The sequence below is a fragment of the Petaurus breviceps genome, unplaced genomic scaffold, assembly GCF_028583685.1.
Source record: "Petaurus breviceps papuanus isolate PSGF00001 unplaced genomic scaffold, PetGlider_PUasm1.0 90792, whole genome shotgun sequence".
Lineage (NCBI taxonomy): Eukaryota > Metazoa > Chordata > Mammalia > Diprotodontia > Petauridae > Petaurus > Petaurus breviceps.
The window spans coordinates 11,029,474-11,052,192 of record NW_027187347.1 but is presented as its reverse complement, the minus strand read 5'-3'; the positions used below and the strand labels follow the sequence as shown (position 1 = coordinate 11,052,192).

The 22,719-nt window shown below is 38.6% G+C and overlaps 1 protein-coding gene across 41 annotated transcripts in view; it reads left to right on the top strand.

Moving 5' to 3' along the window:
* Positions 1-22,719, top strand: part of ZBTB20 (zinc finger and BTB domain containing 20) — a 1,019,756-nt gene that overhangs the window by 810,259 nt on the left and 186,778 nt on the right. For all 41 annotated transcript variants that reach the window (XM_069069927.1, XM_069069948.1, XM_069069956.1 and 38 more), the window contains one exon: positions 1,803-1,855. The gene's annotated coding sequence lies outside the window, so the exon portion shown is untranslated. The remainder of the gene's footprint in view (positions 1-1,802; positions 1,856-22,719) is intronic.

The window sequence follows — 22,719 nt, the reverse complement described above, 5'->3', positions numbered from 1 at the left end:
ATAGCAGTAGCACCAAACATAGATAATGGTAACTATAACATGTTAAAGAGAATTATTGAATCTATAATGAAGGATTTAATAGAAAATTAGCTGATCTGATTCTTTCCCTTCCTGTAGGTAAGGGAACAAGCAACTTGTATTAGAATAGGAAACTATAGTTAAGCAAAACCTAAGTCATTTTAAAGACCAGTGTCTTTTTACATTATGAAATATGAGACATGGAAGGGATTGTGTAAATATAGCTCCTTCTTTTTCCAATGGTAAAATGGCTCGTCCAAAATCATAAAGAAAAGAAGGAAAAGATAGAAATAACTCTCCCTTGTGAATCATATATGCCCTATTCTATTGAAAAAAACTCATTTCTGGAAACATTTTGGAAATATTTTCAAGTTGGAAGACATTTCAATTCAGATTTCACATTTCATCATGAATATTATTTTAAAGACCTTAGTCTTCTGTAGGAATCGATCATGTGACATTTATTATAAAATATGCATTCCTCTGGCTTATTATTATTGTTAATGATGGAGCACTCATCCAACAAGTTTTCTAGGAAGTGAGTTCTCCTTGGTTGCCCCTTCCCCTTATTGAGTCCTTGTTCTCCTTTTAGATGAATCCTTTTTCTTGAATTCTTCTAAAATAGCTTTATGACAGAACTTCTGAAATAGATAGTTATTTGTTTGTTTTTCAGCACCCTTTATTGATTTGCTAAGGTACCTGGGTCTTCTATTATCTTAATTATATCCTTTTAAGGAAAAGGCTAACAAGAATTAATGACCAAGTCAGCCCTGAAGTTGACTGATGATATACTTGAGAGATACCAAGGGGGGAAAAAAACCTCTTCCCCCAGAGCTAACTAGGTAGCATTTATATGGTACTTTATACTTTACGAAGTGCCTTACAAACATTATTCACAACACTCCTATGAGGTAAATACTATTATTATTCCCATATTTCAGATGAAGAAACCAAGGAGAAGAAAAATTAAGTGACTTGCCAGGGTCACACAGCTAGTATGTGTCTGAGGCTAGATTTTAACTCCAGTCTTCCTGATTCCAAGTCTGGCAATCTACCCACTATACCACCTAGCTGACTCTTTTTCTTGATACCTGAAATTCCACCATTAAATATTTATTCATTTGAGTTAAGCATCTCCTTCTTTTAAAAATGTAAATACTACTTCATAGTGCAACACATTCAGTTTCTGAACTTGATATGTATCGTTTATCAGATCGCTTACTCAGATCAATAGGAGAGGAGGGAGGCCTAACTAGATGAGAAGTTTGGTAGCCTGGGGGAGAAGGGAATACAGACAGGGAGAAAGAAGATGCTAAAGACAATGTTACTAACTACAACTGTTCTTGGGGCTACTATCTTCTTCCATGTTTTCTGTATGGTTCACCTTAACCTGAAAAGACAAAGTTAATCAAAGTTGACCCACATCAAGGTTTGATGCTTTCTCCTTCTTTGTCTGGTCAATTAATCCCGAATGACACAGTGATGCTTTCTCATATTCTAGTTCATACTTGTGATAGAGATCAGAGTATCTGAATCTACATAGAAAATGGTGATGCTCTCTATGACAATGAGTGCCCTGTCAGTCACCATAGCAGGAGGCCTGCCCCTTTGGAAACTCCTTCCCTGAAGCAGCATTCTCTGTTCTCTTTGTGTTGCAGGTAACAAACTACATGGGCTCCTACTGCTTGACCAGATTCCCTGCTGGAGCCAAGCTTGCTTTTCTTCTTTTCGTTATATCATTTGCTTTATTTTTAACGGTTTCATTTTTCCTTTTGTTTTCTCAGCTCACCAGTCAATCCTTGGTCTGTCCCTGAAGGGTCTCATCCTCTCCTCTTCTGTAAGTAAATCTGTTTTATCACCTTTCAGGGAAGACTCTGATTTGAAAAATGATCATTCGTTTTCATCATGTTTACTAGTTGACTTTGCTGCAGGTTCATAACATAATACTGGGTCTATTTATCATTTTCTTTACTTTTGGAGATGACACCATTGACCAACGTTGTTGTCCATGAATCTCGTTGAAAAGACCCTTTCCATGTTGTCTTTAGGGCTGATAGCAGCAGCTGTTTGCAAAACCTGTCGCTCTTTAGAAATGCAGCTGACATTGTTCAGAAACTCACAAGAGCTTTGATTTTTGTCCTGCCATACTAATCAATCAACAAGGATTCCCTGGACCCCACTGAAATGCTCAGCACTGTCCAGCATTCATTAATTTTAACTTCAGGCCAACTCTTTCCCCCAGCAGTTGGTATAATAACTATTAAAAATATGCTTTTATACAATAGCATAAAGCCCCCTAAAACTCCTTAGGACTGTTTGCAGTATGGAGTTTCTCTCTCTTTTTGTAAACAAATTGGATTTCAGTTAGAAATTATAAGAAAGCATTTTCATGATTTAAGCCCTAACGTAAGGAACCCCGAATAGGACTGTGCTGACTTTTACTTTTAGCTGCCTGAACAGTAAGAAAAGTCTCTCTAAGGTCATTCGTAGGAGCATTGGAGCCCCAGGAATCCTACCATTCAGCTATAAACCATAGCCCCCTGGGTAAGAAATCTTCCTGCTGGTGATGACACCCACTCAGACAAACCTGCTGGGTTAAGCGAAGGTTGGCATCCTTCTGACTGTGCTTCTCACTCTCCTGTGGCCACTCTCCCTAGTCCACAACAATAAAAAGCTTCATTCCATTCCCAGCCCTGGGGTATTCCTTGTGCGATAGCCATTTGCACAGAAAGAGGGTCCTTCTGGCCTTTTCTGTAAATGTTCCTTGCAGATGCATGCAGGCAGATAGAGGGAAGTAGAAGTCTCCAAAGAATATGCAGTGGGTGAAGCCTAATCTGACATTTATGTGACAGAGAAAGGAGATTGATTAAAGTCCCATAAGACCTGTGCCGTGTATTATGCATTTATGCAGCAGGGGTGGTTCCTCCCTGCCCCTGACAAGTCTTGTTATTCTCACTTGTAGTGCTGATAGAGAGGGCCTATTAATGCTTTGGAGGGTGCACATGTGCATGTTTCAGTTAACACTTAGTGCCTCAGCCTTGCTACCTTTGGGTTACCTAGTGTTTCATATTGCTTATATTCTGACTGGCAAATCATTTTTTGTCACCATTCTTTTATGGAAAAACAGTTCACATAATAGCTTTGTGTTAGACAAGGCATTAATCCTCCCATCACTAGGCATGAGTCAGCACAGTGCTCTCCCGGCTGTACTGCCCCGGTTAATTATGACGTCAGGGCTCGAGGGCAGCCTCACACACATGAGCCACCAGCACTGGGACCTGGAGACCTATAACCAAAAGGATAAAATCGAGGGGAGAATTTTGAAGGGAAAGTATAATTGAAAGATCTACTCTGAAATTTTTTCTCCCTTACATCAATTTCTAGTGGGGGCAATTCTGAAGCCAGATAGAACTTACCTTCCGAGAATGTGAGAAGGGGAGTGGGAAGGAGAACTGGGGGAGTAAGAGAACAATAACCTATAGAGAACTTGCAGCCTTTCTACCCACCCCCAAGGTGGGCTTTTTGATCATTTAGATAGTTCCAAAGCATGAGTCTATTCCTTTTTCAGTGGGGTGAATATAATCCAGATGTTCTTTTGGGTTTCTGATAGCACTACTGTACACAAGTGCCCCATATAAATAGCTGATAACTGCAATGATGTCACCCCAGTGCCTCATCCAGAACAGAAGAAAGTGCCTTGGGAACTGGTCAGAAAATTAGGCTCTTAAGTGTTCCTAACTTGCCTTTCATTCATAGTAAGATAACATCAGCTCCTTCTGCCTTTCCTCTCTTCTTTGAATGAGGCCCTCTATCCTAGGCGCCTATCACAGTCCTTGCATTTAGTCCAGGATCCAATTCCAGATTTTGACCCTGACTTTTAATTAGGTCTGACTATGTGCTGAATTCTCCAGGTGCTTTTTCTTTTCCATTGCTTTGATCCCAAGTGGAATTTCTTTTGTCCTTCCTTTTTAGCCACAGACAAAGAAAAGACAACTCTGTAACAACAGTAGCTTTCAGCTCTTAAAGGCTTATAAACCACTTTACATATATTAGTTTTTCTGGTCCTCAGAACATCCCTTCAAGGATGAGGATGAGGATGATGAGAGCAGCTCACATGTATAGAATGATTTACAATTTGTAAAGTACTTGCTCATAAAAATCCCACAAATTAGTTCAGGTATTATTTGCCTCACTTTGCAGATGAGAAAAGTCAAGACTCAGATAAAGCACTGACTTGCTGGCATTTAACAAGCATCAGACCTAGGGCTCAAACCCAGGTGTCCTCACTTCCCAAATGCTGGCACCCTCCTTCCCAAACTACATTGTCTCTAACTCATTGGTGTGGTGTAGATGGATGTACATGTGTATATTTACACATATTTGCTAATTTTATACTTATGCTTTATATATTTTATGTATATGTGTTCTCTCCCCTTATTATGAGTGGGAATTGTTTCATTCTTTATACCTGTACCCCCAACACCTAGCACAAGACCTGGCACATAGTAAGTACTTATTGATTGATTATTCCAGTAATCAAAAAGAATGCTAGACTTTGAGACAGATGAAACCTGAGTTCAAATCCTACCTCTGATGCTAACTTAGCTGGGTGACCATAAGTAAGCTACTCCATCTCTTCAGTGATCTCTCTCGTAAAATAGGGAAAACAATAACTGATGTATCTATCATATAGGATTTGTTGTGAGAGTCCAGTGAGAAAATATATAAAGTGCTTTGCATATCTTAAAACACTATATAAATGTCAGTTATTGTTTTTCTACTATATATGCTGTAAAATCTTTCTCCAGTCATGTTGCCCTGAAGCAGATGACTTGGACATACACTTTGTGCAACCTAACCCTTTCTGTGTGGGGGAGCTCTGCAACCCAGAGTTATTTATTTGGGCTCTGGTCATCACCTTTCAGGACAAGGAAAGTAATATGACATTATTCTTGAGTGAAGAAATGAAAAAGGATGATTCCCCACTACAATGGAATTCTCCATTAAACACACACACACACACACACACACACACACACACACACACACACACTCCCCAGTTTCACCCAGCATGTGTTCCTCTCTCCTGCTGTCACCTCTGTCAATAACAAGGCCAGTGACAATAGGCAACAAACAACCTACACTGCTGTAACTACTGTTGCTACAGTATTTGGGGGCTTCTGTCTCTCTTTGAGTACCAAGTGCTCGTAACAAGCTTCCAAAAAACTTAAAGACGGTGCCTGTTCTCTTGCTGTACTGCTGCTTGTTTGGCTTGGTTTGTTTTTATCATCCACCTCTGCTTTGCAGTACTGTGCATTCAGTGCAGTAATCATGCTAGTCAGATAAGTATATAATCCAAAAAGTCACAGCCTTTATCCTTTAAGACAGTGGTGTCAAACTCAAAAAGAAATGGGGGCCGCTAAATGATACATAAAAATCCCGGGGCAGGAGGAAGAGACTGATGTTGACTTAGAAAAACACCTATTACTATATTCTGTGTTTTATGCATCTTTTTTTGTTAAACACCTCCCAATTCGATTTTAATCTAGTGTGGGCCACAGAAGTAGGCCTCATGTTGGCACCTCTGCTGTCAGAGATGAATTGATGCTATGGCCCCATGACTACCTGATCGGAGGAGACGTTAAGAAACGGTTGTCTCTGTTCCTGAGCTGTTGGTCCTCCTGAAAGGTGAATGCTATGTAAAGGGAGAGGGTAACATTTGGACCAGAATAGAATCCAGGGAAAGACAATTTCCCCCATCCCTTTTCTTGCTCTTAAACAGCAGCAGCCATCTTTATTCATATGTAATGGAGCATAATCTCTTAATATTGTTCCCCTACAGTCAATTACTCCCTAAATTTTCCATAATTTCCTCATTGCTGTCTTTTTCAGAGCAAAATTTCCACACCACCAAACTGACTCTCAACTTGTACACAGTCATGAGTTGACAAAAATTCAAAAATATTCATTTCTTCTCACTCTATCAGGGTTCATCATAAATGTGCTTTTCTCTAGTTCACTTTGAGCTGACAAGACAATGTTTAGAAAATTCTCAATAGCTTATGCCACATTTACCATATTCTCCTTTGCATGTGTGTTTTGGGGGTGGAGGGAGGGAAGTTAGCTTGTGTGATTTTTTTTTTTGTCGTTTTGAAGGAGCCATTCCTTGGCTCTCTAAAAAAAATGGACTTAGTAGATGAACAAGATGACTAGTAGGAACCTAGTGGAGACCTAGGTTCTCCTAGTGACCCTAGTGCAGTTACATAGCCTGGTAATCAGATGGTCAATTATATGTTTGTCAAAACACAGTGGGCCAAATTCCAGGCCGCCAGCTTTGGTGGCCCAGCTTCTGCCAACCAAATGTCATCTGGGAACACGCAACACTGGGCACTGTGAAAGAGTTTGAAATAGACCATGCTGAAGCCAACCCACTGCCAGTCTTACAACACCAATATGGCATGCACAGCCGGGCCCCATATTTCTGAGCTTAGGAATTCACTGTACCAGACACATGGGGTCAGATGGGTTTCTGTTTTCTAGGCCAACATTCCCTGCTTTGAATATTGTGATTTACTCCTCAATAATTTCTAAGGGTTTTTTCCATGTTATATCTCTGTGGATACCACCCTGATCATGATGGTTAAGAGAACCTTGTAAGCATCTCTTAGGAGAAAAAAATAAATAAATTTGCCCTGACAATGTCAGTAATTCTGAGAGGGATTCCGACACTCAGTAGACTACATTTAAAGGTCTATAGCTTTTAAAATATCAGGAACCACCTTGGCAACTTGCAAAAAGCAGAAGGGCTTTACTTATTTTATAAAATCATTTGCATATACCTGCATAAATAATGTTCCCACCTGTACTTTTATGCATTTAGGTTGAATAAAATAAATTCTGTCATCTTTAGAAATGTCCATTGCCATTCATTGCCCAGGAACCATTCTTCATATCCCATGTCTCCAATTTTAATGTGGTTATAGTTCTAAAACTTTTTCGATCCCTGAAGCACTTTAGTATGACAAAGAACCCCACAGACTTATCTACCCTGCTACCAGTTCTTGCTGCCTCCCTACCTACCAGGCAACAATGAGTTCCATAAACTACAGAAGGTGAGGGGGATGGAGGGGATAGAAAGAAAACAGACAGCATCACTGAGATGAAACACAGAGATAAAGCAGATCCATATTCCACACAGATATTGTACATTCACAGATAGACACCCTTTTCTCTCTCTATTTACCCTATGTAATCCCTATCAATCTTCTCCACTCTGCCTCAGGAGATATTGAGCATTATTAGAGAAAGTCATGAAGCCATTTTACTGCGTCTGCTACAGACTAATGCTGTGTGCTCTCAACTGGGTTCTGGTGGCTGTACAACAACCTTTTAATTTATATCTTAGTGATTCCCTATCACTTTTCCAAAAGTGGCTTTTCCATATCTTAGCCTTTCTCTTCAAGCTCCCTACTTTACACCCCAACACCCTTTCTTCTTATCATATTATTATATGTCTTACTTTACAAAGAAGATTGGGGTCACCTGACATGAACTTCCTGAGTTTTCCTTCTCCACTCATGTAAACCTTTTTTTCTCCCCTCCCTCTAGTCTGAGAGACCAAGATAATCCTTTCCTTACCAAAATGAACCCCATTTATGATTTCAATGCATCCTGTCTCCCCTGGAAGCTTTCTTCATCAATCATTCATTCTTGATCCCATTTTTTTCAAAGAGAAAAAAATCTGTTTCAATCTATACTCTGAGTTTATCAATTTTCTTTCTGGAGGTAGCTAGCATGTTTCATCATGAGTCCTTTAGAACTGTAGTTGGTCATTGGGTAGATCAGAATTCCTAAGTCTTCTAAAGTTGACTATCTTTACAATACTGCTATTGTATAAATTATTCTCCTGGTTCTACTCGCTTTATTTTGCATTAGTTCATACAAGTTTTCCTGAGTTTGTCGGAAACCCTCTCCTTCCATATATCTAATACACCCAGTAGTATTCCATCAACATTCATCATATACCATAACTTTTTCAGGCGTTCCCCATTTGATGGGGCATCCCTTCAGTTTCAATTTTTTGCTGCTGTACAAAAGAACTACTGTAAATATTTTTGTGCAAGTGGATCCTTTTCCTTTTCCTTGAATATATATACTTGAATATATATCGTCGTCTTTGGAGCACACAATTCTAGTAGTGAGAGAATTCTCTCTCATTTTTAATTTCCCATTCTGCACTGGCTCCTCCTCTACCTACAAATGTGCTCAGATTCAACCCTCCTAAATATATATTATATATTAAACATGTAAATATATGTTATATATTAATTATATATCATATGTGTAAACATATATATAAATATATATTTAAGATGGTAGACTAACTAGAATTAGCAACTGATTGGATTTGGGGATGAGTAAGAGAGATAAGTCAAGGATGATTCCAAGTTTTCAAGCTTAGGTAACTAGTAGAAAATGTTGACATCCACAGAGAGAGAGAGGTTGGAAGAAGCAGCATCTGGGGCGTATAGTAGAGTTCAGCTTGGGATATGTGTTTGAAGACTGAAGATGAAGAGAGAACTAAGGAGTAGGGGGGAAAAAGACATGGTTAAGTTATAAATTTGGAAGTCATTTAGGTTTCTTTGTCAGAAAATTGACAGAGTTTAGGGATACTAGCAGAGAGGAAGAAGAACTGGTGAAAAGACTAATAGAGAGGTCAGAGAGATAGGAGGAGAATTCATGGTTCAGCATAGTCACTCATGCCCATGGTCACATAGGTAGTAATAGAGCTAGGTTTTGAACCCAGGTCCTCTGACCCAAATGCAATGTTTTTTTTCTACTATACTACTCTACCTCTTGACCAAAGATTAGAAAAATGAGGGCATTCTGTTTATAGCATATTTAAACACATGATAACTTAGTCTTTGCTCTGTGCTACCTCTTGCCAAATTATGATCATTTAGGAACATTTTGACTCTCTATTTTGCATGGCTAATATTGGTGGCATGTGAATTTTTGCTTCAGTTTCCCTTAAATTAGAAGATAATATTTTAAAAAATACAACAGACAGCACTGAGCTGAAGCAGGGAACTGAATAGAGAACAGTCTACAGAGAATCAGCTCTGTTAGTAAAGAAAAGAAATTCCCCTTTGAAATTTGTCCATACTGGGTAGATATCTTGTGGAAGACAAGGTTCACAAAGGATAAAAAGACTTAGTGAGGCACCCACCTGTCTTGAGGGATGAGCTAAGGAGAAGATCCAGGGACCTTCTCCTCTAGTCTCACTTGCCCATTGCCAACATGCCAGTATACACTTGAGGAAACAGCAGGAGAATACTTTAATCCTTTTCTTATCTTGTTCCAACTTTATTTCCCAATTTCCATCAGTCACTAGATTCCCACTCTCAACTGGATGCTGACCCTTACCCCTATCTCCACCTCTGCCTAAGGTAACCCACAGTCATACTTCTACTATGACCCTATGACCTACTGTTTCCTTCCAAACAGCCATTAGCTGACCGTCTACCTGGCCATTGCCCTCCAAGGTCCACAGGGTCTTATCACCTGCCCTACTACTTTATCCATAAGGACCACCTGGCCTTACTGTTTGTCATGAAACTGACCCTACCATCTGTGTTTTCTCCCCTAATTATAATGTGAGCTCCTTGAGAGTAAGGACTGTCTTATTTTTCTATCTGTGTCCCCCCCACGTTAGCATAGTGCTTGGCACATGGTAAGCATTTAATAAATGCTTTCCTGTTTCATTCCATTGGTGAGAGCACATATTCCTTGAGCATTAACACATAACTACTTTGTATAGAGCTTAACTACACAATTTTAGGAGTATAAAACACATCTTTGCTTCATAATTCTTTCATTATATATGTATATAATTTTATATAAATATATAATATACACATGCCAATTTTATATATGCATACATGAATACATGCACACATGTATACATACACACACAAATATTCAAATGGATCTATATGATCTCATTTTCAAAGCTACTTCCAACAATATAGACCTCGACCTAACCTTGTCTGCTCATCCTGTACAAATCTTTTTCATGTCCCCCCATAAGCTTGTCCCAAGTGTTCACCCAGTTTGCTAGAGATGAGGGTATGTTGGCGAATGTTTTAACAACTGATTCTCAAAAAAAGGGCACAAATGGCACACTTTTATCAAGTTTATTCTATATTATTAACATTTTCTCCATCACTTTCTTAAGACTAGACAAGTAAGTCCTGGTTTGTAACATTTTACCCATTTCTAAGATATAAATACTCATACTGAAAATTTATCCATCCAGCTCTCATGAACTAGTTCAAAGGAGGTTCAGTACATCCTTAATTGGAGGTCTTCCTCATTTTCCCCTGCTGTCTCAAGGACTCCAATGGAGTGTTCTGGTCTTCTTCCTATCATATATTTCTTTAATGACATCTTTTATTCTTGTTCTTCTTGAAAGTTCTTAATTGATTATATGTTCTAGCCTGCTCACAACCACTATGTACCTATTACCCTCATTTTTACTTCTTCAGGGACTGCTGTATTACAGTTTTTTCCTATGATACCTAAAATATCAGTATAATTTTATTGCAACACAATTAGAGCTATTTAAAAGTAGAATGAGTTGCCTTGAGTAATAGTGAATTCCCTCTCATCAGAGATCTTCAAGAAGAGACTGGAGGACAATTTAAGGATTTATAGAGGAAATTCTTGTTCAGAAGTTCAAATCACATGAAGTTCTGTTTAGATCACTTCCAAGGTCCTTTCTAATCTTGAAAATCTAAAGTTCCATTCTTGGGAGAACCTATGCTACTACCATCTGCCAACTGAACAGTCCCATGTGAAACACCATAGGGCTATGTACCCCCATATCTTAAGTGCAAGTGACATTATAGTAGGGTAGGGTTGATCCAAAGGGAAAAGGACATTCCTCATTTCCAAACGAACAAGAACACTTCACTCCAATTCAGATTTGTTCTAAGCATTTTAAACTGATGGGGCAGGATGTAACAGTATCTTCATTTACTGAATATGTGTTAGAATTTTTAAGTGGTTGTTATAGCCTTTATCTCATTTTTTATTCGAAGGGCAATACTTTCTAAAGTCTTCCTGGGCTACCATTTAAGCACCATTCTGAGATTCTAGGTCTTTTCAGACATCTCACTACTGACTCCAAAATCCAGCCCTCCTTGTTAGTGCAATCAGAAACAAAGCACAACTCAGTATGCTTGCAGGGTCACTAGTATGTCAATTTGGTGCTTATACTTGTATGATGTGTTCCCCCTATTTGGGGGGAAAAAAACAAGAGTAAAAAAATCAAACCAATGCTTCACTCACTTGAAGAGAAAAATGATCATCTGAGCTCTGCTATCAGACTCCAGAATCAGTAAATTATTGGGAAAGAAAAAATATACACTGGCAACATTGCCTGATCCATGTCTCGAGGGCAGAATTGACACTATTCTTCTACCCGATATAGATAGAGATTTCTGGATGTTCTCATAAATAAAGTGCTAGAGGCCATGTCATCAATGTCCTCCACCTTTTCCTCTATCTCTCTTACTCCTATGTGTATTACTATACACTTAATGAAATGGAATGTTTTTCTGTAACTTCAGGGAATGTAAAAGATGCTAGAGAAGTAGAAGTGCCACAATGTCAGAAACAATGGCAGCCACTGCTTTACAGACTGTGACAGGAGGGTCTTCAATGCATCAGAAGGATAGCAAGGATCTGCATCCTGTGAGCAGTGGTTTCCCAGAGACCTACAGCAGGGTAGAAATCTGACAAATCCATGCTTTGAAGGCAGAGAGGTTCTTAAGGTAGCATTAAAATGAGTCATTTGCAAAGAATCAGGGAGAGAATCAGCCCAGGGGCTGTCCTCTCCCCACTTTGGGAGGAGAGAAAATTATAATCTCACAAAGAGGTCAGAAAGGAAAGTAATGTCTGCCATAAATCCTAGAACACTGTCCAGGAAGGGAGATGACCAGAGAGGGGGGAAGCTAAAGAGCATGGGGATCATTCTTTTTTAAGACAGCTAAGAACTATGGAGAACTGCCCTACTAGAAGGATTGCTGTTCTCCACTTGAGCTATCAAACCCCCGTGAGGATGTGGTTATGAACCACATCTTTAGTACTACCAGTGGTATTGTTATGGACCAAAGCATCCTGCTTAGTGCACCTAATGCTCGGAGTGCCGAGTGCCCCACTTTCTTAATGATGCTCTTGGAAAACTTCTCATTTTATACACCTGCCTCTGGATTATACACCTCATTCAAAAAGACCAAGTGGGGACACAGTAATGATGATTAACGTTGAATGTTAATTAACCCTGTGAGTGTTTCTTATATTCCTTCTCTCCCTTTTCCTTTTTTCCCCCCAAACTATGCAAAATCAAAAAAATAACATATATACCATCTCTACATCTAGGCATTTTCTCTGGCTGTTCCTCAGGCCTAAAAAGCTCTAGCTGCTCAATTCTACCTTTGGCCAGGCCAGCCCCAGTTTCTTTTAAATTCAAACTAAAATCCTATCTTTTTCTGGCAGCTTTTCCCAACCCCTTTTAATTATAGTGCCTTTGATCTGTTAACGATTTCCTATTTATCTTGTATATAGCTTGCTTTGTATGTATTTGTTTGCATGTTGTCTCTTCTATTAGAATGAAAGCTTCTTTTTTTTTTTTAAGCAATTGGGGTTAAGTAACTTGCTCAAGGTTACATGGCCAGTTATTTCTGGGTGTGGTGCTAATTATCAGAGCCTGGATTGGATCCCAGGTCATCCCGACTCTGGGGCCAGTGAGTGCTCTTACTCGCTGTGCTACCTGGCCACCCCTTTTTAAGTTTTTTTTTTTTTTTGCTTTTTGGAGGGCAATTGGGGTTAAGTGACTTGCCCAAGGTCACACAGCTAGTTTTTTGTGTTAAGTGTCTGAGGCCAGATTTGAACTCAGGTCCTCCTGACTCCAGGGCCAGTGTTCTATTCACTGTGCCACCTAGCCGCCCAGAGAATGAAAGCTTCTTGAAGGCACAGAATGTCCTTTGCATCTTTTTGTATCCCCTGAGTTTAGCACGGTGTCTGATAGCACCGCAGATGTTCAATAAATGTTTGTTGATTGATTGATAGATAGATTTTATTACTACCATACAACTGGAAATTTTCAAGCAAGCATTGTTTTATTTGGGGACTAGGGAAAGCATTTGGAAAAGACAATATCTACAGTTCCAAGAAGAAGAAAAGAAGCATGTTTTTTCTTCTTTAGGCTCTCCTTTTATCTCTGTTCTTTCTGATGTCTCTATTTTCCCCTTACTCCTCCTAATGCAGAGTCATTGAATACAAATCAGACATACTTATCCTGACCCCAGGAATTCATTTTCTGATAACTAGTTGCAGTGGGCCAGCTTGCATACCATGTTTGGGTGGGCTAATTTGGGTTACACCTTCAGTTCCTCCTTAAAGATTTCTAGACTTTTTTGGCATGTGAAAAGTAATAACTGCCTCTCTTTTAAAACCATCCCTAACTAATTAAATCCAGTCTTTTTGGGTATAAAGATCAGATATCCTGTATAACTTATGGAGTAAAACTCATAGTCAAACCCTCCACTCTGGCCTTTAATTTTTGCTCTTAGAGTTAAGCAAGGATCTGAAGGAAAAAAGGATCACTGTCACAAGTTAGTATAGCCTTCTAAAATAAGGGCTATTTCCCTAGGTTTTTCTCTTTTCCTTGCTTTTCTCTGCCGTCAGCACAGTGTTTAACTAATGGTCACTATATTAGCTGTTCAGCTAATTCTCTTGCTGTTCTGTACCAGATATGTGGTAATCAATTGATGTTATGACACATCCAATGACTACATACTTTAAAATACAGGAAATGCTTGACCATGAAACATCAGTACACCATACACTTATCTAATTGTGATGAATAAAGACTAGCATCTCTCTTCCATCCATAACCACAAATGAACCCTATCCAGGATATCTATAAGACACCCAAACAAAAAAAAAAAGGCTGACCCACTTCACAAGCAGATATGTTTCTGCCCCCTTGTAGTCACTCTGGAACAAAAATGAAAGAAAAGCGAACTCCAGAAAAGTGTGACCACTCTGATAATGTCCCTTTAAACTTCAAGAATTTGAATCACAATGAAGGAAAGAGCAAGTGAAACATTATTGGCCAATATTATTACAATGTTGTATAGGAAGAATCCCAAATTAGCAAAGGAATATAACTAGAAGTCTTCAAAGACTCATTTGTTTCTCTTTGAAGATCAAGAATCCCTTTGGTGATATTCTGGTGCTTTCCTTCATAGCAAGTGGAAGATTAAGTTTGTATTCAAATTCACTGAATATATAAACTTACTATGAATCATCGTATGATACATTACTAGTAGACCACTGTGTAAACCACCCTTTCCTTATTTTTCTTAAGAATTATATGGTATGTAGTCACAGAATCACAGAACCATAGGTATGGAAGGGACCTCAGAGGCTGTGTCTAATTCAACCTATACTCAAACACAAATCCTCTCTATATAACCTTCCTAGTATGTGCTGTGAAGTCAGTCAATAACCATTTGCTACGCACCTGCTATGTGCCTGGTACTATGATAAGAACTGGAGTTATAAAGAAGGGCAAAGGACAATCTCTAATGAGAAGGAACTCACTAAATTCTAAGTCAATCCATTCAATTTTTTAATAGCTCTAATTATTGGGAAATTTTTATTTAGAGTAAGCCTAAATTTGCATCTTTTCAACTTCCCCTTATTGTTCCTACCTTTAATGTTTAGAGGGCAAATAGACCAAATCTACTAGATCACCATCTTCCAGCTGTGCCAAATAGCTACCATGTTTCCCACTCACAAATATAGTAAACATTGTGAGTTTCTTCAACCAGTCCTCATAGGGCCCATTTGAGGTCCTTCACCATCCTGGTTATGATTTTCCAGATGCTCTCTACCTTATCAATATCCTTAAAATGGAGTGACCAGAATGAAACACAATACTCAAGATGTGATTTGATCAGGGAAGAGTCTAGAAGATCTGTCCTGCCTCCTTAGACCTAGATACTATGCCATTTCTAATGTAGCCTGAAGTTGCATTAGCTTTCTTTAATTTTTTGTTTGTTAAATGCACAAGGTTCTCTCTGATCATGTCGTATATAATGGGTAAGAGGCAACCTCTTAATTATTGTCTCCATCAGCCCAGTGCCTAGAATCCACCACCCAAGCACAATCTCCTAGAGAATACAACTATGCTTAGTTTTAAGGTTTAAAATAGCATTGGAGCAAGGAACCATGTTTAGAATTGAGTTAGTAGTTAATAAATGTGTATTAAGCACCTAATACTATTGTGCTAAGTGCTAGGAATATAAATATGGGGGGGGGGAAAGAGTCTCTGCCCACAAGGAGCTTACAGTTTATGGGAGTTTATAATTTAATAGAATTTTAATTCTCCCCTGGAACTACCTAATGGGTATTTATCAAAAAGAATCTGGGGAAAGGAGCAAATGTATGACCTAAAAAAGATCTGTTCATTGGAAGAGTTCCTTCTTTTCTTCCCAGGGACTAGAGGGAGGTAGAGAATCTGGAACTCAAAAATATGTACTAGATGTTATGGGTCAGATAAAACCTTGACTTCAAGGAGCTTATAATCTAATGTGGGAAATAAACTAGGTGGCTCAGGGGATAGAGTGCCAGCCATGGAAGACGTGAGTTCAACTCCAACTTCAAGCACTTACTAGCTGTGTGACCCTGGGCAAGTTACTTAACTCTGTTTGCCTCAGTTTCCTCATCTGTAAAATGAGCTGGAGAAGGAAATGGTCAGCCACTCTAATATCTCTGCCAGGAAAACCCCAAACGGGGTCACAAAGAGTCAGACATGACTGAAACAACTAAACAATAACGACATAGCAATCATGTCTATATAATATGGATATAAATAGTTGTGACATAAGATAGAATTGACAAATGAATGAGAGTGCAAACTAATAAGAATAAATGAATGCGGGGCAGCCAGGTGGCTCAGCGAGTAAGAGCACTGGCTCCAGTGTAGGGATGACCTGGAGATCAAATCCCAGGCTCAGATACTCAGTACCACACCCAGAAATAACTGGCCGTGTAACCTTGAGCAAGTCACTTAATCCCAATTGCTTAAAAAAATAAATAAATAAAAAGGAATAAATTAATGGATGGATGAGTTGATTAAGATATTTACTAAGTGCTTACCATGTTCCAAGTACTGTGCAAAGAGCTAGGAATACAAATATAAAAGCAAAGGGAGCCCCTGCCATCGAGGAAGGGTGCAGCTAGGTGATACAGTGGATGGAGTGTTATCCCACCATAAGAATATAAGCTTGAAGGCAGAGACTGTCTTTTTGCCTTTCTTTGTGTCCCTAGGATTATCAGAGTACCTGGAATATATCACATACCTAACAAATGCTTATGAATGACTAATGGGAGGGGCAGCTAGGTGGCATAGTGGATAGAGTGCCAGGCCTGGAGTCAGGAAGACTCATCTTCCTGAGTTTGACACTTACTGGCTATGTGACCCTGGAGAAGTCACTTAACCCTGTTTGCTTCAGTTTCTTCATCTGTAAAATGAGCTGGAGAAGGAAATGGGAAACCACTCCAGTATCTTTGCCAAGAACAACCCAAGTGGTATCACAAAGAGTCAGACACAACTGAACAACAACAACAATAACAAACCATCAAGAAACTTACATTCCAGTGGAAAATACAACATACTTAGGGAAGTGGTGATCACGGAAGTGCACTTTGAAGAGTTAAGGGAAGGAATTGGGGCCATAAAGGAATAGATTGACAAGCCCCCTGTAGAAACAGTTGGAGAGTTAATTTGATAACAATTCATGATTTCATATCTATGGTTGGAGCAAGAAAGGATCTTTTGCTAAAGGGTTTGGGGTGACCTTTGTGGAGAAGATGGCCATAGAGAAGAGAGTAAACAACATTACTACCAGGAGAGGCAGTCACTAAAGAAGGGAATGTGGTCCTAGAGTAGAAGTATTACCAGACCATGGTCATTGGTGTGGGTTGAAGGGGATTAGTAAGAACCTATAATCATTATAATATTTTGCATACATAAAAGGTCATATATAATTCTTACCATAATCTCCCATGAGCCTCTAAGGCCCCTTCCAACTCTAAATCTATGTTCTTATGATCGCATGAAGTAGGCAGCAAAAGTATTATTATCACCATTTTACTGAGAAAGTTGAAGCTCAAAGAGGTTAAATGACCAAGGTCATAAATATGACAAATAATAAAACTAAGCCCAAGGAACCTGACAGAATTGGATCTTAAAATACAATTCTTTCAAAATTATCAACAATTTTTCAGAATTCCATGATGGCTCAGTGGAAGACATGATCATTTTCAATGGGGGAACTAAGAAAAACTTCATGGAAGAGGTGGTTCATGAGCTTAGCTTTGAAATGATAAATAAAATATCATCAATCAGAGATGGAAGACAGAGGGCATCATGATGGGGAGAGAACAGTGTAAGCAAAGACACAAAGACAGGAGAGTACTGGACACATTTAGAATAATCAATTTGTTGGGAGTTTTTTGTTTTATTTTAAATGATAGCTTTTAATTTTAAAAATTTTGAGTTCCAGATTCTCTACCTCCCTCTAGTCCCTTCCCCCACTCACTGGGAAGACAGGTAATATGATATAAAGTATACATGTGAAGTCATGCAAAACACATTTCCATATTAGCTATGTTGCAGGAAAAAAAAAACAAGAAAAATAAATGAAAAAAGTATGCCTCAATCTACACTCAGAATTCATCAGTTGTCTCTGGAGAGGGATAGCATTTTTCATTATGAGTCTTTTGGAATTGTCTTGGATCATTGTATTGATTAGAATAACTAAATTTTTCACAGTTAATCATTGTTACAATATTGCTGTTACTATGTACAATATTCTCTTAGTTCAGCTCACTTCTTTTTGCATCAGTTCATAGAAGTCTTTCCATGCTTTTCTGAAACTATCCCCCTTGTCATTTCTTATAGCACAATGAGTAGAACAATCATTTTGGCTGGAATATAGTTTCACAGTTCTAGAGCTATAAGAGTCTTTGAAGTTCTTCAACCCTTTTTTATAGATAAATAAACTGAGACCCATGAAATAGGCCTCAGTAACTTGCTTATGGGCAGAAGTGGGATTTAAACCCAGTTCCTGATTCCAGCATCATCATGCTTTCCATTATTCCAGACATTCATGCATCCTCCACAGAGTTTGTGAAAGTGAAGGATAAGAAATAAGACTCAGAATGTAGATTGGGCCCATACTGTGAAGGGCTTGAATGTTCATATGAAAGTAATTTGGATTTTATTCAGAAGGCAGTGGAATTCTGGTGGAGCAAGAGAAATGAGTGACACGTCAGGTATGTCAAATGAACTTATCTGCAGATGAACTAAAGAGTGGAGCTGTTCCTCAGACTGGAAAGAATTAAGTGGGTAAGGGTAACCCAAGGCTAACAATACAAAGCAAGAGGTTTGTAATAAGTGCTTACTTACTAGTCAGGCAATTAGTGTTAATTAAGTAGCTCTTGGACACTGTGTTAAGGGTGGGAGATTACAAATATAAGCCAAAAGATAAAAGAAAAAAAGCTAGCCCTGCCTTCAAGGAGCTTACATTTTAAGGGAGCTGGAATGATCTAGGGTGTTGAAAGTTCAGGTGTTAAGGGAAGTACCTCAACACTCACAGGTGAGGCCTGGTATCCAAGTCAGGAAAGTCAGATGCAAAGCCAGGAGAGGAAAAGGAAGCAAAGATTTTGAAACAGGAAGAGGTAGTATTGAAATAGAGAGAAAGAAGCAAGAGCTACAGGTCTCATAAGCTCTACTTCAACTCTAGCTCAACTTTAGTTAATTAATGATCAAAAAACTCTACTCCGAAAACTTGTCCATTTTTTTTTTTTGTGGAATAGGAATTTTTCTTCTATAAGGAGGCAGTAAGATGTTTGATTTTCTTTAGGTCCTTGGTAAATTTTTTTATTAAAAAAAGAAGAAAAAACCCTCGTATTTAGATACAATTTATCAAAGAGGAAAAAACAAATCACAGTCAAGAAAGATAGGGATGAGTCCTGAACCTAGGGGATGACAGCAGCATCAGGCTAGCCAGTCCTGGAACCTGAGAAAGGCTCAAATATTGAGTGAGAAAAATACTGTTCCACTTTCAGTTTAAAAAGTGCTTTTCTTACAGTACTCTGTGAGATAGAAAGGCATGTATTATTATCTCCATTTTACTGACTGGAAAGAGGCTCAGAGAGTCTGATTGACTTGCCTAACAACCTCACAACTAGGAGTAGAACTTAGAGGGACTACAAGTCCCACTGTTCTTTTCACTAAACCATGATGTCAATCAGAAGGGTTAGAGTTGGGCCAACTGAGCATACTATCTTTTGTTCCCCCCACTTGGACCATACCTCACAGCTGAACTAGTCCTATCTTTCATTTCTTTTCTCAGCAAGTAATATTTGAAAACTCAGACAACCTGGACTCTCGGTGTTGTTAGGCTTTAGTCAGTGCAACATCTGGAGTTACAGATCCCTTAAACATACGGGTATGCACGCACACGCACACAATTTATATATGTAAGTAAAGGGGGGAGAGGTCAGTCAGGGTAGTTTGCTTAATAGATGTGTTACAAATCTGCTTATAATAGGGCCCCCTGTGTTCCAGTAGAAATATTTCTGGAGTTCTCCAGGCACCCACAACAGTTGCAGGGTGTACATTTAATATGTTTTAGCTTTACTGCCTGAAGATAGAATCAGGGACATCTACCTGCACATGAGAGTGCTTCGGCGCTTACATTTGCAGAACCTTAATGTATGTATCAGTAATGAAAATCTTAATTAAGAAAGCTGCATCAATGTCCATGAACACTCATTTTTCTCCCCCTGCAAAGCCCTTTGTGTATTGCGGCATATACCTGGTCCAGACAGACAGAGCCCTGGAAGAGCTTGTCTGGCAGATCTTTTCCTGATTATTAACAGCTAGCGAATGACAAAGTCTCGCTCTCCTTTTGTCTTGATGCAGGGGCTCAGAACAGCAGAGCACACAATGTACTGTAGGGTTTGTTTGTGTGTGGCGTGTTTTTTTTTTTTTAACTTGCTTTTATTACACTGGTGAGTTTAAAAATCCGACAGTGTTGATCAAAACTAATTTAGGTAACTTAGAGTTGCCAAAACATAAGCAGATGCATATTTACACATACACTCTCAGAGAAATGTAATTTTCCATATAGAAACAATGAACAAATATAGGAGGGCCCAATTTTTATCAGCCCACCTGTGTTTATAGTATTCTCCCCAAAAAAACACTTGAGGGTATGCAGTCTACCCCATTTGTCTGTTCTAAATAATGACTTTTGCTCAAGTGCCAATTTGCACATGGTGCTTTGTCATTTGTGTAGAGGGTGATCTGCTTTGGATACAGAATGACTTTATGCAAACAACTCAATGTACCCATAAAAATTGGGGGGACTAATTAAAGTCTTTTGAAAAATTTGGCCCTTGTTTTGTTTGCAAAACAATCCCACAGTTCTCATATTAAGAAATTGTGTTCAATACACAAAAGTTAGTCTATTTCAAACTTTCCTGCTCCCAAAAGCCTTTCAAACCTTCACACCTTTTCATCCCATGAGCTTGGATAGGGAATCACCTGGATAGTGAACACAATGACCAGAGACAGAGAGAGTGAGTGTGTGTGTGTGTGTGTGTTATCAACCTGAAAGTTTGGTCAAAGGAGGCAAACAGGCTAGGTGATATACATTTATATCCTTTATTCCCTTAAAGCTTAGCAAATACATGCTGCACGGAGCCTTTTGGCTCCTGAGTTCTGACTACCTGATACAAGAATGATAGTTATTTTATATGTTTTAGGACAGCCCCAGGATGTTTATGTCCCTCAGATTTATGGTTTCCATATGGTTTTTTTTTTATCCATACCATGAGAAAGGAAATTTCTTAGTTGTAAATACAGATTGACAAGACAATTGACAAAGTAGGATCAGTTGGTATTTATGATGTCAGGATGTCTGTGTTTTCCCCCAATGGAATATGCCCCCAAGATAAGAGAAATCCCATTATTCTGAATTTCCAAGCATCCTGTCATAAACAGGAAGGAATACCCACTGTCGACCTTATCTGTCCTTTCAAGTTACACACACAAGAAAGGGTGTTTTTAAAGCAAAGCAAAGCAGTCTGATTGATTAGTTCAGACTTTGGTTCTTATTTAGGTCCAAAAACTGATATTTAATGATTATCAGTGTATGTACATATGTATAAATATATATATACACATACATATCTATATATATAAATACATGCACATATATATAACTGTGAAACATAAGCACTTAGCATTCAGTAAGTCTTCATGAGACAGTTACTTATATTCTAGAGGGAACTCATATATTAATTTCAGCTCTTATTGGCTTTGTAACATTTTCTCAAAGAGTAGGGGAGTTCACACTAAAAGAAGTATGCATTGGTCCCTGTCTGCTAGTAAATGCACAGAGTTCTCTGAATGCATACATTCTGCAATGTCTGAAGGGAGACTTCCATGCTACCTCTGATAAAAAGCAGGAAGGTTTTATTTATTAGCTTTGGTTTCAGAAGTTCACATATTATAAGGACATTAGTTCATTTGTTTGTGAAACACCGTTATGAGCTAAGTAAGGGTCTGTTCCCTAACCACCTGTGCCAACAGAAAAACTGTATCTATCTTGCTTCTCTGTGTCATAAAGGACATTGTGGAGCTGATGTTGTTATGGGTACCTTCTTTTTGAAAAGCATGGCTGTTCTAAAAAACTCAGTTGTACAAATTGCTTTTTTTTGAAACTCCAGCAACAATTTGTCCAAAACAGTCAGAAGAAGCTAGTAAGGGGCACAGTCAAAGTCTTCTGTTGGTGTAAAGGTGGGACCAGGGATGGAATGCTGTAATTCAGAGACTAATTTTCCTGAAAGATCTATGATTTAAGAAACATCAGGTTCCACTCTGTCATGATGTCTAAGACTATAGTGAAGCCAATGGTCTGAATACTATAGAACTGTTCCTAGATCAATGTCACAGAGTACCTTTAAACACACACACACACACACACACACACACACACACACACACACTGTGTGGCTTTAGTTATTTTGGATATTGAGTTTATTTTTTTTATTATGGGAAGCTCTGACCCCTCTCTAATGCTAGAAAGTATTCAATCACTAGCAATAACTAGTGACCAGTTAGTTTTTGAGGTTTTGTTATCTTTTTTTCTGAAATAATTGATAAAGACTAAGCTTTTAAAAAGGTCCTAATTCTTGTCCAAATTTTAAAGACCTTTCCTATGATGGGTTTCTTGAATTTATCTCTTTTCCCTCAACCAAGTCCCCTATTCTCAGGGGTGCTCTGAAGCTAGCTCAAACCAACTCCCAAGAGTCAATTGTCAAATTTATAGTATAAGCATTGACACCTTGGAAATCTGCAAATCTTCCACATGAGGGCTGGACTTAGTATTTTGTTAATGTCTAGACCTTAAAAAGTGATAAAGAAAATATTAACCACGCAGATTAAACTAAATATTGTAGGGGGTAATTCTTCCCCACCTCAGGGCTGCTTGTTAAACATTCATCAATACACTCCTGCTTCTCTCTCTCTCTCTCTCTCTCTCTCTCTCT